The sequence below is a fragment of the Symphalangus syndactylus genome, chromosome 5 (genome assembly GCF_028878055.3).
Source record: "Symphalangus syndactylus isolate Jambi chromosome 5, NHGRI_mSymSyn1-v2.1_pri, whole genome shotgun sequence".
Lineage (NCBI taxonomy): Eukaryota > Metazoa > Chordata > Mammalia > Primates > Hylobatidae > Symphalangus > Symphalangus syndactylus.
The window spans coordinates 36,271,965-36,287,448 of NC_072427.2; the positions used below are offsets into that span (position 1 = coordinate 36,271,965).

Below are 15,484 nucleotides of genomic sequence, written 5' to 3' on the forward strand. Positions count from 1 at the left end.
TTATTGTTCTACCAAAGGGTTAGGCAGTTTCCAGCACAATTAAAAATTCAATGGTAAAGGGCTTCTCTTCTCCACTTGGTAACTGACTAACTTGGAGGAGCTAGGCCAGATTATACCCTCCTGAGTTCCTCCAACTCAATGCCCGGTTAGGATGTACTGTAGCCAGGCCAATGAGGTCTCTAGACATCACTGAGATCATGAAAATTGAAAGTAAGACCCCACTGCCAGGTTGAGTTGTGCAAAGGGAGATTTGAGTAGTCTGCAAAGAGCCTCTAGGCTGCAAGAGGAAGGCCTGGTCCCTGAAGCCAGGTGTACTGATGTCTCCGGTACGAATTTAATTAGAGTGGTCCAGGGAGGCCCAACACAGCAGGTGATGTGGGAGATGAGGTTTGAATAGCAAGAAGAACCAGCCAAGGCAGGTTCTAGGGAAGGCCATTCCAGGCAGAGGGAACAACTACCACACAGGCTCTGGAGCAAGAGTAAGCTTGACATGTACAAGGAATCAAGAGAGGGCCCATGCAGCTAGAACGTGGTGGACCAGAGAAAAATGGAAGTTAGAGAAGAAGACAGGGCCAATTGTGTGGGCCCTTTCACTCCGTGGTAAGAAGTTTGAACTTTAAATGCAACAAAAACAATTGAAGAGTTTTGTTTCTTAATTAAAAAGAGTGATATTTCAAGGTCCTTCTGGCAGCAGTATGGAGAGTGGCTGTCAGGGCAACCTGGGTGGAAAGAAAGAGGTGTGTTAGGAAACTGTTACAGTTGGTCATGGAGGACTTGATGGCTTGGGCCAGAGGGATGGAAATGGAAAGGAGTGGACAGATTCAGAACGTATTTTTGGAGCTAGAACCAATAATTCCTACTGACAGATTGTGAGAGGAGAAAAGGGGAGAATCAAGGAGGACTCTGGTGATTTTGTCTTGAGAAGTGGGGTTGGAGGTTAATACCACTCACTCAGATGGGGGAGGCTTGTAGAGGACCAGGTTTATGGGCAAAACATCTAGCTTGGTGTAGGTGATGGCCTGGTGGTAGCTATTGACACCCTCATCGCCATTGTAGTGGATGCAGTGGTTGGTATGCTGCCCAGATCTCCTCTTCAGAGCCAAGACCCCAATCCTCCAGCTGATGGGAAGGTCACAGTTATTACTCATTAGAAACCTGCTCTCCTTCCGAGGACATGCCTCCTCCCAAGGGGGACCATGGCCAATAAAAGGCTGATGTGTAGACACACAGCCCAGGCTTCTTACCTAAATTGGAGACTACCCTAAAGGGCCATCCTTGTTCCAGAGGTCCCCGGATCAGCCAGGGCCTCTGGTGCAGCTGTATGTCTCTCAGCTTCTTCCTCTGCCCTGTCTGCCTCCTCACCTCCTCACAGATGATTTCCCACTAACACCCACCAGCTTCTCACACCACCTCTGTCTCAGTCTGGATCCAGAGAACTTAGTGTAAGACAACTATTCTTATCACCATAATCATTATTACCAGGTCATTTCTAGACTCCCAACCAATTTGAAAACTCTATTATGAAGCATTCTGAAATAGCCTTTCAAGCTTCTTGAACGCCTACTGTCTAAAAAGGCCTAACTCCCCATCTTTGTTCACCACAGCCCCCTCAGAAACAGCTTCTCATCCTAGATTTACTGAGAAAATTATGTGAATGTTGTCAATGCTCTGTCTATAGATGCACATTTGTACAAGTCAGACCCTGGGTCCTGATGTTGAGAAGGGGCCCATACCCAGTGAGTTGATACAGCAGGGATCACAGAGGCCTCCTGATTGATATACCATCCCAAACCCTTGCTCCCAAAGAAGAAAAGAATGTGCTTTCATGGTGTGTGTGTGTGTGTGTGTGTGTGTGTGTGTGTGTGTGTGTCTGTCTGTGTGTCTGTGTGATGCCCACATGTAACCAAATGCACTATAATGCTTATAGCTGGACAGATGCAGGGCCATTACATACGACTGCACTCGGTTGTATCCTGTACAAATACACCTGGTGAAAAGGATAGTTGGGGGCTAAAATTCAGCCCATATTCTCCTGCCTACCTTATGCCCAGGTATGGTGCAGCACCTTTCTCTACCCACCACACCATACACCCTGACCCAGGGCCAATTCTGCCCAGAGGGTATACTTTTTTCTAATTTGTACAAAAGCTCCAAATGAACAGGAACAAGGTGCACTGGTTATTAAACTCTTGTCCCTCAGCCCCAAATCCACCCTTCTGTTCTCTACTTTGTGCTCCCGGAAATGAAATCCTGCAAGCCACATTTCCCCTCCGCCAGTTTCTCCTTACTAGGCCCCTCCCACTGACTCTTGGAGGGACAAAGGCAGAAGGAGAGACCCCATCTATCCCATTTGCTGCTTACTCCTGGCCGCATCACTCCACCAGCAGTGAATTCCAATTCACCCGCTTTTTGCCACACCCTCAGAACCCACCTTGGCATGTCCAGCAACATCAGCACCAATCAGCCAGCACCAGCTTCTCTGAGTTTTAGGTCCTAGCACTGCAGTTTCTTCTCCAAGCTTCTAGGTTCTAATAATCCCGATCTCTTTCTTCGTTCCTCTGTCCTAAAGGTATAGCTGCCTTTTGGCAGTTACTATCTCTGTAAGTCCTCAATGGCCACTTTCTGTCTTTCTGCACCTCCAATTCTTGTTTACTCAATTCTCTACATTAAAATCTCTCTGTTCAAACAACTTATGTGAGCTCTGTTTTCCTGACTGACAGTCGTTGGGGGCATAAGTGAGAGCCTTTCACAGTCAGAGCCCCCCAGTTACTGTTAGTCACTCATTTATTCATTCAACAAACATTTGTACTATAATCCCTATGTATAGAAGAAGGAGGCTTTGGTTGTATATATACACATACCTATGTAAATACTGTTTATATATTTTGGTATACGTATAGAACATAAATGGGAGAATACACGAAAAATAGATGATGGTGATTCACTCTGGGAACTGGAGGTATTAGATGGGGAAAAGTATGTTTCATGTAGCCTTTTGAGTTTTCAACACTCCAGATATTACTGTTATATTTTGAAAAACTGATGAAAATTCATGTATTCAATGCCATCTGAGTGCCAGCAAAGGGGAAGCCCTGCACATGCAGAGGTTTTGCCCCCAGAAATCTTCTTCCTTCCTAGCCCGGGCTGACACCGCAAACCAGCAGGACACCATATCTCGGTTTCCACTTCTCCTTGCCTTCAGATTTAGAGGAACAGTCTTGGAAGATTAGAAGTTGATGGTAGACTCTCCAGACAGTGTGACTAAGCTAAAGTAAATGAGTGGAACAAAAATGTTAAGATGGGGGTATCCTTTGCAACGTCATGTACGGGAGTTCAAAACGTAGAAACAAAAAAGAGAAGGGAACTTACAGCTAGTGGAGCACATTTTGGTTGCACCCCTGTATGCAATCCCACCCATCTGTAGTGAGCATGCAATTTGAGTAAAACTGACCTCAACCCCAGTTCTTGGAGTAGGACTAATAGTTCCAAGCCAAGTGGGGCAATCCTAAGCCTCCTGCCACGGGATTTGTTCAGGTAACTCTAGCTTAAGCCAATTAGCTTGAAATTTGGACTTTTGTGTGATGATTATTAGAAATAACACTCTTTCCAGGAATGGTGGTTAAAATATTTGCTAACCTCTCCAGATCAGGCTCTGAACCCCTGGAACCAGCGTAGGCTCAATTGGAATAGACCTGGCTCAGAGCAACCAGTTTGGGAACTGAGCTTAATGCCTGAAGTAGCTCCATCTCTCCCGCTCTGGCTGTAAAGCATGTGATTGCAGATGCTGCTGGCTGCCTTTTTGTGATCATGAGATAAGCCACCCTGAAAATTAAAAGGATACCGAGAGGAGGACTGAATAAAGAGAACTGTACAGCCAGCACCCTGGGCAGACTGTGCCAAGGCCCACACTCTCTATTGTTCAGTCCTGTTTGTATCAGGTTTCAATACTTTGTGATGATGGTTTTTGCATCCTCTCAATTATCTTCTTACTTCACATTTGGTTAAGGTTAAACTGAGGTCCAGAGCAAAAAAAAGGCCTTGTCTGAACTCTTACAGAACCAGGACCTTAATCTTTTGTCTGTCAAACAAACCAGTGCTCTCCTAATAAATCATAAAACCTCTTCCACCACATTGTGGGAAGCAGCAGGGACTCCAACAGTGTTTGTTGAGTGAATTAATTACTAAATGAGAATGAGATCAGAGGGAAGTTCTGGCAAGGGCACAAGGTAATCAAGGGTTTGGAGTGAAGGAGGGACAGTGCGGAGACGGGCAATGAAAAGAAACCCTCAAGAGTTTATTCTATTTTAGTCACATGAACACATTGACAGTACAAAAGGCTTTCTTAAACTCCGGGGAGTTTCTGTGGATAAATATCTGATTGCCACTTGTCCAGAAACAATCAATATCCAAAGCACAGAAAGCATTTGGAAGTTTATTATAAAAATAACTGGAAGGGGTCTAGAAAGATCTCAGAGTGCCAAATCCCATCAAGAACTTGTGATCCGGATGGGGACGGTGGGTAGGTAACAGAGTCTCAGTATTGTGACATAATTCTCCTCTGAACAGGAGGAAGAAAAAGGCTGTCACTGTGCAATTAGAAAATGTCATCACTCTTCATGAAACTTCAGTTTTTCTTATATGTAAAATGGAAAAAATAATAATACGGTCTCACTGCTATGGTTTGAATGTCCCCTCCAAAATTCATGTTGAAATTTAATTGATGATATTAAGTGGTGGGTCTTTTAAGAGGTGGTTAGGTCATTCGGGACCTGCCCTCATGAATGGGTTAATGCCATTATGGCAGAAGTGGGTTAATTGTCATGGCAGTGGGCAGTCCCCATCCTCTCTCTGGTTCACATGCTCACTTGCCCTTCTGCCTCCCACCATGGAATGATGCAGCACGATGGCCCTCACCAGATGTCAGCACCATTCTCTTGAACTTCCAAACCTCTAGAATCATGAGCCAAATACGTTTCTATTCATTGTAAATTACTCGGTTTCAGATATTCTGTTATAGAAGCAGAAAATAGACTAAGACGCCCACTGTACTTTATCTTTGGACCAGATGTTTCAACATTCAGAAATGCTGGGTTTTAGAAAAGTTATATGGTACATAACACTATATTATGGAGCACTCAGTGGGTTCTGGGGAACACCCTGTAATCAAATGCATTAATATTTTTGTAGGGAAACTTATAGATATTTACAGTAAATGGCATAATTAAGACCATAAATAGTCTCACATCAGTTCAGTCCAGGACTTGCCACCAAGTGAGTTATAAAAATCTTTTGGTTGTCAGAGCTTTTGGAGTTATTTTTAGAGACAGGGTCTTGCTCTGTCACACAGGCTGGAGTGCAGTGGCGTGATTATGGCTCACTGCAGCCTCAAACTCTTGGGCTCAAGCAATGCTCCTGCCTCAGCCTCCCAGGACAGGGGTCTCACTTTGTTGCCCAAAGTGCCGAGATCATGAGCCACTGCACCCTACCACTTTTTGGATTTTTGAAACTGGGGTTAAGGGATGATGAGTATATCATGCATTGGGCTGTTGGGAGAATTGGATGAGGTAAACCAATGGTTGGCTTGGAGGAGTCACTCAATGTGTTACTAGTGTTATTTTCCTTCTGCTTCTATATATGAATGTCCCACATGGGCTCCAATCTCTACCTCGAGGAAGGCCATTCTCTCGTGGCCCCCTCTGGGATTGTCCTACACCCCTGAGGCCTGTTTGCAACCTAAGGTCAAGGTGTCACAACCACCTGATGCACTCCACCACTAAAGGCCTCTCTACTCACCTCAGGGCCAATGTGAGGACCTGCTGGGTTCCAGAATTCTATGAGAACTGCCTCCACTTGGTGGTGCTCAGCCCTGTCCTCCCTTTTTTTGCCTGCAGTCTTAAAGGACCACAGGGGTTGTCCACTTGACTCCACAGGCTTCTCTACAGGAAGCCAAGTAAGACACAGGGGGCTGGCAGTAGTCAGGCTGCAAGGTTAAGGGCAAGATCACCAGGGACTGACTTTTTATCAAACCATGCAGAAACTAGACACAGGACTGGGGCAAGGGTGAAACAAGCAAGACACCTCAGGCACAAAATTGAAGGAGGCCCTATGCACCCCCTCACCTCATCTTCATCCTGGTCCTGCTCACAAATTGAATATAAGGTCAAAAGCAAGAGAGTTTACCTAGGAAAATGCAGACCAGAGAAGACAGGATTGGCTGTATTAGTTATCTATTGCTGCATGACAAATTACCTCCAAAAATAATGATTCAAAACAACAATAATGACTTATTATCTCATGCAGGCACTAGATCAGAATCTCTCACAAGGTAGCAGTCAAGATGTTGTCCAGGGCTGCAGTCCCTGAGGCCTTGACAGGAGCTGAAAGGTCCATTTCCAAGGTGGCTCACTCTCATGGCTGGCAAGTTGGTGGTGGATATTGGCAGGAGGCCCTAGTTCCTCTCATGTGGGCCTCTCCACAGGCTGCCTGAGTGTCCTCCTGACATGGTGGCTGACTTCCCCCAGAGTGAGCAATCCAAGAGACCAATGCAAAAGTTGCAATGCTTTTTATCACCTGGTCTAAGAAGTCACACACCCTGTCATTTCTGCAGAATTCTAATGGTCACAAAGCACTAATCATGTAGGAAGGAACTAACTACACAGAGAATGGATACCATGATATCAGGCTCATTGGGAACCATCTCAGATACTTGCAATCATGGTCTGCCTTCTTGCCCTCTATAATTCATATCTCTCTTAAATTAAAATTAGCAGACTCCCAAGCCTTTCAACATGCCCAAAAAGTCCTTCAATGACAACATCAGCTTGAGGTCCAGTATCTTATTACTTAAATCAGGTCCTGGCATAAATGAAGGTCCCATGATGTGGCTTCTCAAGTACAGCTCCTAGAGTACAGTTCCTCTCCATCCTAAAACTATAAACTAAAGAGATACATTATCTGCACCCCTACACACCCAACTTCCAATGTCAGGCAGGCATTACTCTAGATTCCCTTTCCTCATTCAAAAATGGGGAAAGCAAGAGGCATATGGAAGTCATTGGCTCATAGCAATTTTGAAATCCAGCAGAGCAGATGTTAATCATTTCTGATAGGGACTCACTCCTACCACTGCCCAGAAATGATACTCTATGTTTCTTCAACACTTCCTGGAACTCTTGTTTGTTGGATCACCCAGTTCATTACGACCACTTGCTATTTTCCAGGTTATCACAAGTGACGGAATTTCTAAACTTTTTACCATTACATAACAAAGAACCTCTTCTCTCAAGTGTCTTACTCTTACTTTTATTTTTTTAGAGATAGAGTCTCACTTGTCACCCAGGCTGAAATGCAGTGGCATGATCATAGCTCACTGTAACATTGGACTCCTGGGCTCAAGTGCCTCAGCCTCCTGAGTAGCTAGGACCAGAGATGCACACCACCATCCTCCACTAATTTTTTAAAAATTTGTTGTAGAGATGGGGTCTCACTATGTTGTCCAGGCTTGTCTTAAACTCTAAGCCCCATGTGATCCTCCCAGCTTAGCTTCCTAAAGTGTTGGGAGTACAGGCATGAGTACCTGACCCTCCTCACTTTCTTTTAAGCTCTTATTACATCCTTATCGCAGCCATCAGGCTTCTCTTGAAGTGAAGTCTCCTGAAGTCCCTTTAACCTATCGTGCACCCTCTCCTCCCAGCGTCTGCCCAAATCCAGTGCCAAAGCCACTCCCACATTTCTTACGGCAGCACCACATTTCCAGGCACCTAAATCTGCACTATTTCTACTGCTGTATAGTAAATACCCCAAAACTTGGTGACTTAAAACAATAGTAATCATTTATTCTCTCTTACGTATGGGTCAGGAATCCAGGAGTGGCTTGGCTGGGTAGTTCTAGTTCAGGATGTCTCATGAGATTGCAGACATATATCAGCTCAAGCTGCAGTCATCTGCAGGCTTGACCAGGGTGGAGAATCCTTTTCCAAGGTGGCTCATTTACATGGCTGGTGAGTTGGAGCTGACTAAGGGCTTATGTTCCTCTCTATGGGAGCCTTTCAATAGAGCTGTATGATGATCCTCACAACAAGCCTCTAATGAGACAGGTAATCATCATCTTATCATACAAATACTGTAAAACTACAGTTGAGATGAGTACAACAAGAAGGAGGTACTTTTGCTCATATGAGTGCAAATAAATAGTTGACCTAATCAGGAAAGTCATGGAAGACCTCCCTGGGGAGGTGATGCCTGGGCTGAGCTCTGGGGGATGAGCTCTTCTAACCAGACATAAAGAGAAGGAAGCCAAGCACAATGGCTTATGCCTGCAATCCCAGCACTTTGGGAAGCCGAGGCAGGTGGATTACTTGAGCTCAGGAGTTCGAGACCAGTCTGGACAACATGAGGAAACCCTATCTCTACCAAAAATACAAAAAAATTAACCAGGTGTGGTGGTGCACACCTGTAATCCCAGCTACCTGGGAGGCTGAGGTGGAAGAATTGCTTGAGCCCAGGAGGTAGCGGATGCAGTGAGCTGAGATTGTGCCATTGCACTCCAGCCTGGGCGACAGAGTGGATCTCATCTCAAAAATTAAATAATAATAATTTAAAAAGAGAAAAGTGTTACAGGAACAGGGAACAGCATGTGTTAAGGCTCTGAGGCAGGAAAGAGGATAACTCTTTCTAGAACCTAATGAAGGCGAGTGAGGCTGAGGACAGAGTGAGGTGGAGCAGGGGAAGATTAGGCTGGAGATAGAGAGAGAAGAGCCAGACAGGAGATGAGGACATATCATCCAACCCTTTCATTTGTGTAACAGTGGAAACATCTCAGCATATCTTTTTACATACTCTTATTTTGACTTTCACATTCTAAGTAAGAATGCCAGCACGTTCCAGTGCACACACTGGAACTCAGAGTGGTTAAGCAAATAAGTACAGGTCACATTGCAAGACTGAGACCAAGGTAAGACTTATTTTCTCACTAAAATAACCACACTGCGCCACCTCCCTAAAAAGAAATGGCCCCCTTCCTAACTTTCCTTCTCCCTTAGTAGTGCATATGTGGTAATGTTTGTCTAGGAATTGCCAGTGTGTCTTTACTAATCATGGTTGCACTTGGCACTCACAAAACCTCCTGGAGGTGCACATATTTCCCTGCCATAAAGAGCTTCCCTCTCCCCCTCTTCACATCTCTCCTTACCCCGCACCACCCCAGCACCCCTGCCTGCACCTAGCAGCCAGGGGCTACACTTCCATCAGGAAGTAACAGGTCAGGCAAGCTCATAGTCCATGGCTATGTAGGCTATTGCAGGCTGGCTTCCTCCATCCCAACTCCAGATGTGTTTCTAGTAGTGCCCAGAGCTTCCTGGAAACCCAGATTGGGGTATCTTCAGAGCTCATGCAAGCAGAGCAGTGTGCTCATCTGAATAGGTTCTAAGGCTGAAATCTCCTTCTGTGCATGGCCTGCCTCAGCAGCTGCTCCTTCGAGCTCCCCCAGTGAACCTTCCAGGCAGATAAGAAGTGACTGTGAACGGGATGGAAGCGAACGCCACAGCTTTGCTATCTGCCTCTTGCTAGGTATGCGGGCATTTTGAAACACAGGGAAGAACGCATTTTCACTTCCCTCATTTATAAAAGCACTGACACTACTCTTGGCATTGTCTTCTCTGCTTTCCCTCAGCCAATGGCGTCCAGGGTACTGAGAGATAAGACAGCACCCAGCTCTAGACCTTGCTACTGAATAATTCGTGCTTCTAATTTTTTTCCCCTTTTGATTTAATTTTTTTTTTCTTTTTTCTTTTCATAAAGACAGGGTCTCATTCTGTTGCCCAGGCTGATCTTAAACTCCTGGGCTCAAGCGGTCCTCCCACTTTGGCCTCCCACAGTGCTAGAATTGCAGGCATGAGCCACTGTGCCCAGCAGTTCTAACTGCTGACAATCTGATAAGTGCAAAAAGTAACTTTCTGCTCTGCTGCTTTCATTTGTACTTCTCTACTTTCTATTAAAACTGGGCAACACCTGTATGTTGATTAGCTGTTTGCCAATTGTTCTTCCTTCAAGGACTCCAGCCCCTTGGAAGTGGAGCCTCTCCAGGTGTGTTTGACGAGTTGGGGTGGAGCAGAACTCTCCCCTCCCTTGTTTTGCATACTGCACTTCTGTTCACACAGCCTGACGACTGGACACTGGGCACGAAGAGCTCACAGAACAATGCCCCAAGCTGTCATTCCCCTGGGGGTGTCTGATGTTACCTGGAAATGTCATGTTGGCATAGCTAGTGGGGACCCGTTTTAAGCTTGGGACCAAAGGTCCTCCCTCCTGGCAGTAGGATAGGAATGACACAGCAGAGGGAATGCAGAGAGCCTTTGGCAGCTGCAGCCTCACATAGGCACAGTGTGAGGTGCAGGGCAGACTTGAGAGCCCTCCAGAGGAGCTACTTACTGAATGGGCTTTGAGCCAGAGCATGAGCAGAGGACAAGAGTTCTCTGCACTCAACGTTGAGGCCAACCAGGTCCACCTAGGTCAGATTTTTGAGCAGGCCAGGACTGGGGTGAGGCAAGTGAAGTACTTAGGATATAAAATTTACAAAGGCACTGACTCTCAGGGCTCAGCCTGTACTCGCACAGCCCTGAGGGTGAGTGCCTCCTTACATTTCATGCCTAGGCACCTTTGCCTCACCCTAGCCCCAGCCCAGCCTGGGAGACAGGAACGTGGTAGGGCCCAGAGGAGTCGGGACAGTCCCCTTGTCCATGAGAATCCAGGCTTAGCTCTCAGAGAGGAGGAAGTGCTGACTGGGAAAGGAACCCACTCTACCTCTTTTGTGGCTGTTTGTGTATTGTGAACTTTCTGTTGTTCTAAATACAGGGTATTAGTTCAATGGTTCTTAACAACTCCTCTGGTTGTCTTTATAAAGTCCTGTGTCAGTTAGTGGGAGATAGAAACCAGTGTAGCTCTTTTCTTTTTTCTTTTCTTTTCTTTTCTTTTCCCTTCCTTCCTTCCTTCTTTTTTTTTCAGAGTCTTGCTCTGTTGCCCAGGCTGGAGTGCAGTGGCGGGATCTTCACTCACTGCAGACTCTGACTCCCAGGTTCAAGCAATTCTCCTGCCTCAGCCCCCTGAGCAGCTGGGATTACAGGCATGCACCACCATGCCCAGTTAATTTTTGTATTTTTATTAGAGATGGGGTTTCATCATATTGGCCAGGCTGGTCTCAAACTCCTGACCGCAGGTGATCTGCCCACCTTGGCCTCCCAAAGTGCTGAAATTACAGGCCTGAGCCACTGTACCTAGCCCACTGTACCCAACCCATTTTCAACAGGAAAGCATTTAATACAAGGATTTTTTTAAAAACGGAATACTACACAGTCATAAAAAAGAACAAGTTCATGTCCTTTGCAGGGACATGGACGAAGCTGGGAACCATCATTCTCGGCAAACTAACACAGGAACAGAAAAACCAAACACCACATGTTCTCACTCATAAGTGGTAGTTGAACAATGAGAACACATGGACACAGGGAGGGGAACATTATACAAGGCCTGTCAGGGGGTGGGGGGCAAGGGGAGGGAGAGCATTAGGACAAATACCTAATGTATGCAGGGCTTAAAACGTAGATGATGGGTTGATAGGTGCAGCAAACCACCATGGCACATGTATACCTATGTAAAAAACCTGCACGTTCTGCACACATATCCCAGAACTTTAAGTAAAATAAAATAATAAATAAATAAACAAACAAACAAACAAAAAAGCACTGGAAGGACGGGAGCAGCAGCAGACTCTTGCCTGGGCTTCCAGGAATATCTCTCCAAACACCACAGAACCAACCCACTGACAGAGTTGCTCCCTGTGACACAGCCAGGACGGGGGAGAATTGGGAGATCACCACTCTCTATTCAAGAACACGGCCCCTTAGCTGTGGTCCAGGGATCAGAAGCCAGGGACTAGGGTCATAAAGCCATCACAGCTACTTTTCTCACCTTCAGCAAGGCTGGAGCTTGGATGCAGAAACACTGGGGCAGAGGTCCCCTCATCTCCCACCTCTGCTCTCTCACAGAAAACTGTGCCAAACAACAGGAAGGGAGCCTCTGCCTCACTTCCACTTCACATCTCAGCTTGATGGCATCTGATTGGCAGAACAAAGTGTACTGTCAGAGCAATAGCTGCAAGGGAGTTTGAGAAATATCATTTTTATCTTCCCTACCATTACAGTCCAGGAAGACTCCATAGAAAGTGGTGAGAATGCTGGGGACCAGCGGACAATACCCAACTCAAGTCTCAAGTTTAAAGGCTCCTGCAGGTGAGAGAAGAGAAACTAGGGGACCTCATGCTATTTACAGGCACATCTCATATTACTGAACTCACTTGATTGTGCTCAGCAGATGTTGGAATTGTACAAATTGGAGGTTGTGGCAATCCTGCATACAGCAAGTCTATCAGAGCTATTTTTCCAACAGGCTGTGCTCACTCTGTGTCTCTGTTGTCACATTTTGGTAATTCTCACAATATTTCAAAGTTAGTCATTATTACTACATCTGTTATAGTGATCTGTGATCAATGATCTTTGATGTCACTATTGTAATTATTTTGGAGTGCCATGAACCATGCCCACAGTGAACTCGATAAATGTCGTGTGTGTTCTGACTGCTCCTACTGGCCAGTCCCTGTCTCTGTCCCTCTCCTTGGGCCTTCCTATTCCTTGAAACACATAAATATGGAAATTAGGCCAATTAATAACCCTACAATGGCCTCTAAGTATTCAAGTGGAAAAAAGAGTCACAGTCTCTCACTTTCAATCAAAAGCTGGAAAAGATGAAGCATGTGAGGAAGGCACGTCAAAAGCCAAGAGAGGCTGAAAGCTAGACCTCTCACAGCAAACAGCCAAGTTGTGAATGCAAAGGAAAAATTCTTGAAGGAAATGAAAAGTGCTACTCCAGTGAACACACGAATCATAAGAAAGTGAAACAGCCTTATTGCCGACATAAAGTCTGAGTGGTCTCGATGAAAGATCAAATCAGCCACAACATTCCCTTAAGACAAAGCCTAATCCACAGCCTAATCCTCTTTCAATTCTATGAAGGCTGAGAGAGCTGAGGAAGCTGCAGAAGAAAAGTTGGAAGCTAGCAGAGGTTGGTTCATGAGGTTTAAGGAGAGAAGCCATCTCCAGAACATAAAAGTGCAAGGTGAAGCAGCAAGTGCTGATGGAGAAGCTGCAGCAAGTTATCTAGAAGATCTAGTTAAGATGGCTGATGAAAGTAGCTACACTAAACAACAGATTTTCAATGAAGACGAAACAGCCTACTCTTGGAAGAAGTTGCCATCCAAGACTTTCATAGATAAAGAAAAGTCGGCTGGGCGTGGTGGCTCACTCCTGTAATCCCAGCACTTTGGGAGGCTGAGGCGGGTGGATCACAAGGTCAGGAGTTCAAGACCAGCCTGACCAAAATGGTGAAACCCCGTGTCTACTAAAAATACAAAAATTAGCCGGGTGTGGTGGCATGTGCCTGTAGTCCCAGCTACTCGGGAGGCAGAGGCAGGAGAATTGCTTGAACCCAGGAGGCAGAGGTTGCAGTGAGTTGAGATCATGCCACTGCACTCCAGCCTGGGCAACAGAGTGAGGCTCCATCTCAAAATAATTAAAAAAAAAAAAAAAGAAGAAAAGAAAAGTCTATGCCTGACTTCCATGGCAAAGGACAGGTTGACTCTCTTATTAGGGGCTAAAGGAGCTGGTGACTTTAAGTTGAAGCCAATGCTCCTCCTTTACCATTACCCAAATCCTAGGGCCATTAAGAACGATGCTAAATCTGCTCTCCCTGTGCTCTATCAGTGGAACAACAAAGCCTAGATGACAGCACATTGGTTTACAACATGGTTTACTGAATATTTTAAGCCCAATTTTGAGACCTACTGCTCAGGAAAAAAGATTCCTTTCAAAATATGACTGTTCATTGCCAATGGACCAGGTCACCCAAAAACTCTGATGGAGATGTATAAAGAGATGTACAATTGATGTTGTTTTCATGCCTGCTAACACAACATCCATTCTCAGCCCTTAGGTCAAGGAGTAATTTCAACTTTCAAGTCTTATTATTTAAGAAATAATTATTTTAAAGTTTTAGCCATCATAGATAGTGATTCCTTGGAAGGATCTAGGAAAAATAAATTGAAACCTTCCCGGAAAGGATTTCCCCTTTTAGATGCCATAAGAACATTTGTGATTCATAGGACGTGGTCAAAATAGCAACATTAACAGGAGTTTGGAAGAAGTGGATTCCAACTCTCATGGATGACTTTGAGGGCTTCAGACTTCAGTGCAGGAAGTAACTGCAGAAGTGGCAGAGATACAAAATGACAAGTGCAGCCTAAAGATGACATTGAATTGCTGCAATTTTATGATAAACCTTCAGCAGATGAGGAGTTGCTTCTGACAGATATGCAAAGAAAGTGGTTTCTTGAGGTGGAATCTCCTGGTGCTATGAACATTGTTGAAATGACAACAAAGTATTTAGAATATCACATAAACTTAGTTGATAAAGCAGGAGCAGGGATTAAGAGGATTGACGCCAATTTTGAAAGAAGTTCTGCTGTGGATAAAATGTTGTCAAATGCTACAGAGAAATCTTTTTTGAAAGAAAGAGTCAATTGATGCAACAAACTTCATTGTTTTTGTCCTTTAAGAAATTGCTACTGTCATCCCAATCTTCAGTAACCACCACCCAGATCAGTCAGCAGCCGTCAACACTGAAGGAAGACCCTCCACCAGCAGAATGATTATGATGACTTGAAGATTCTGATGATCGTTAGCATTTTTTATCAATAAAGTATTTCTAATTAAGGTATGTACATTGTTTTGTAGACAATGCTATTGCTCACTTAATAGACAAGAGTATCATGCAGACATAACTTTTATATGCACTGGAACACCAAAACAATTGTGTGACTTGTTTTATTGTGATATTTGCTTTATTGTGGTAGTCTGGAACCAAACCTGCAATATCTCTGTGGTGTGCCTGTGTTAGAGTAGGGACCTGGTGCTCAGGCATGGACAAACCTGCCCACGGAGCCCCACTGCCCCCACCTCACAGACCTCTGCCTTTGCCAGGCTACTCACCATCCACAGGCCGCACGACTGATCAAGGCCCAGATGACCTTTCATTTGCAAGCACTTGAGCATGCGCAGGAGAATTCAGCAGTACAGGGCAGCCTGTGGCAAAACCATGCCTCCCTTCACCCCAACCCAGATCCCAGACTCTGGAATCTCTAGAGACTGAAACTGCAAATAAATATGTGACAAGTCTGAGGAGTTTGCCTCCTTCAAAGCATTAGTGTCATTGCTGCAAGTGTGTGGATTTTCCACTTGGTGGATTTGTGTCTGCCTCCGATTCCTTGCTTTGTTTTACCTAAGGGCTTTTCTGGTATCTTTGGCAATGAGATCTGGAAATGAGTTGGCATCTGGTCTAATCGTTTGGTGGAGTAAGTCTGGTTCCCCACCTGTTAGCT

The 15,484-nt window shown here is 45.2% G+C and overlaps 1 long non-coding RNA gene across 1 annotated transcript in view; it reads right to left on the minus strand.

Annotated features, from left to right (window-relative positions):
- Positions 1 to 635: 635 nt before the first annotated feature.
- LOC129482324 (uncharacterized) overlaps positions 636 to 15,484 on the minus strand; it is a 108,022-nt gene continuing 93,173 nt past the window's right edge. The window contains exons 6-7 of the long non-coding RNA XR_008657663.2: positions 11,965 to 12,110; positions 636 to 719 (exon numbers count right to left, since the gene is read on the minus strand). This is a non-coding gene — a long non-coding RNA (uncharacterized lncRNA). The remainder of the gene's footprint in view (positions 720 to 11,964; positions 12,111 to 15,484) is intronic.